Below are 3055 nucleotides of genomic sequence, written 5' to 3'. Positions count from 1 at the left end.
CGACAGCACCGCTTGTGAGGAGTAGTACATGGGACCACAGGATGGGTGCAGCTACCCACTTCACATGGACACTTGCCCCTGATGGGGGACTTGCACTGTGCAGGAACATGTGCTGGACATTTGGATGGAGATTGTGTGTCACTCAGCCTGTGTGACGCTAATAATCCTGATGTTAAGGAATAAAACACAGTCTAACAATTGATATCTAGCATTGTGTCATTTTCTCTTACCTAGAAATAGTTGTGTGTAATCTCATCTCGCCTCTGGCGCCCAGCAGCTGCACCAACTACACCGGCTGGCATGTGTCCTGGAGCTCGCCCCTCCACATCTTCTGAGTCTGATTCACTGAGCTCCACCGGTGTGCCTTTCCTGGTAGCGATGTTGTGCAGCATGGCACATGCTACCACTATCTTGCAACAGGTCTGTGGGCTGTATTGTAGTGCCCCTCCACGCATCTGAATCTGCTCTTGAGTATCCCAATTGTCCTCTCAATGGTGCGACTAGTTGTTATGTGGGCGCTGTTGTACCTCCGCTCTGCTGCATTGGCTGGATTCAGGTAGGGCATCAGTATGAAGTCACGGACCGCATACGCACAGTCACCTGTCGGGTGGGAGTAATATGGTTAAACACTGTCTTGCACATGCTATCCTTAACAAGTGTGCCTCTGTTCAAATGCATTTACCTAGTAGATCGCCCTTGCCAAACTTCCCACTTGTGAGTCAACGGTGCATCCCACTGTGACGGAAGATGTAAGAGTCATGCGTGCTGCTAGGGTATTTGGCAACAATGTCCGTGATGATTTGTTTGGCATCACACACCACCTGTATGTTCAGGGAATGGTAGGATTTGCGATTCCTGAACACGTACTCATTCTGGGAGGGGGGGATATTGCAACGCGTGTCCCATCTATGCATCCGATGACGTGGGGAAATTGGGCTATTCGATAGAAGTCCTGTTTGGTCTGGTCTAGTGCCTGTGGGGTGCTTGGGAAGTGAATGTGGTGATGTAGCCTCTGTACCATGGCATCAAGGAACGCGTGGAAAAAGCGTGAAAGTGCACTTTGTGACACCCCTCATGCTGAGGCTATCACCCCCTGGAAACTACCTGATGCCAAGAGGTGCAGTGAGCACAGGACCTGGATGTGGGTGGGGATGGAGTGTGTCCTGCGTGCGGGATGTTCAAGGAAGGGTTTGAGCTCATCAATTAAATCAAGGATGCTCTCTTCATCCAGCCTGTAGTGTGTATGGATGTCCTCCTCAGTGTGCTGGAAGATGGTAATGCGCGCATGGAATATCCTCTCCTGGCTTCTCCTCTGTGCAGCAGCTCTGAGTCGCAGCCTCCTGGCTATCACATAAAGCCCAGCCATTGTGGAAAAAACTCTGTTGCATTGTGGGACTCCTTATATAGTTTGCACCTGGTTACCACCTGCTCATACTTGGTGTTAATTGCGATTCTCTAAAATGCGAATTTCGTGAAATTACTAATTGCTATTTTTTTTTATACATTCCATAGCGATTCCTTGTTTTTGCGATTACCCCATTTGCAAATTTTTCTAACTGAGGTAATCTCAAAATAAGGACTCGCTAGGGAAATTGCAGAATTCAGGGTCTTGCAACATAAGGAATCGCTATTTTAGCGATTTCTCATTTTGCGATGCGATTGTGCTTCATACATTGGGAATAACAAATTTTTAGTTGCAAACACTGTTTTTTGCGATTCACAGCGTTTGCGACTAAAAATTAGCTTGATACATATGGCCCATAGTGTCTTACTAGTGTGACAGAAAATGGGGGGGTGGAGTAAAACTTTCAGGTTGGGGTGGGATGGGGTGATGACAGGGTCTGATTGAAGTGGGGCTGGTTCGGTACACGACCCTGTCTATCAATGCTTTTGGGCATGTGCGTGGTTTGTTGTCACAACAAACTAAACTTTTTTCCTGGAATTTGATAGGATTCGGCACGTGTAATAAACGCTACTGAGTGTTATCACTCCTCAAGTGTCATGGGCTTGCATAGCATGTCTCCAGGAGACCCTCCTAACCAAGATACAAGCCAAAAAGTTTGCAGAAAATGGAGGGGACAGACTTATTATGTTACCTATTTGTCATTCTCCAGGGGGGTGTTGGTTTGGATAGCCCCAGGGGTACTGGTTGCATTAACTTATATGGTGGTTGATGTGAAGGGTTGCTGCATTCTGGTTCAGGGTATGCTAGGTGGGGGAAGAAGTTGAGATCCTTAATTCATATGGTCCTAATACCAATAACTCCTTTTACCCTACTCAGAGAGATGTGATATCAGCTACGACAGAGATTGATACGTTCTGGGTGGGTGACTTTAATTGTGCAGTGAACGGGGGATTTGGATCGCCACACTTCCCGACAGCGTACTAAACCTAGGATGACTACTGGGTTGGTAGAGGTCATGTCTCAATTCGGATTTTGTGATGCCTGGAGGGACACTCACCCATGGTGTCAGGAATATACCCGTCACTCAGCCACGCATGGTAAATTTAGCGGATTGCATTATTGGTGACACTGCATATGGCAACTAGGGTACATGAAGTAGTACTTCTGACATGATATGTTTGATCATGCGCCACATGCATGTTAATTCTAATGTAAGAGAAGCCCCTGGTACCCCTATTCATGTAGATTCCCTTCTGAGATTTTCCAGGACGAGGTGGGTAGCGATACAGTAGCGTAGGGGTCTCCAACCAGCAGCTTGTGAGCTACTGCAGCGCTCCAACTACCTCTGTGTAGCTCACCTGTATGCAGCCCAGCTTATAAAATTCGAAAGCTTTTGCTTGGTTGACTTAATCTACATATAACAAAACTGATATTCCACAACACTAATAATATTAGTAGCTCTCAATTCAATTCATTGAACATGAGTAGCTCTCAGTACAGAAAAGGTTGGAGACCCCCTGCAGTAGCGAAATCCCTGACAGAATATCTTGAGATGAACTGGATGACCACCCAGGAATGAGCGATGGAATGGGAGGCAAAGAAGGCGGTACTGAGGGGTAGATGTGTGGGTCTAGTTGTAGGACACCCCCG

This window comes from Lissotriton vulgaris, chromosome 6 (genome assembly GCF_964263255.1).
Source record: "Lissotriton vulgaris chromosome 6, aLisVul1.2, whole genome shotgun sequence".
In the NCBI taxonomy this organism is placed as follows: Eukaryota; Metazoa; Chordata; class Amphibia; order Caudata; family Salamandridae; genus Lissotriton; species Lissotriton vulgaris.
This window is presented reverse-complemented; position numbering follows the sequence as displayed.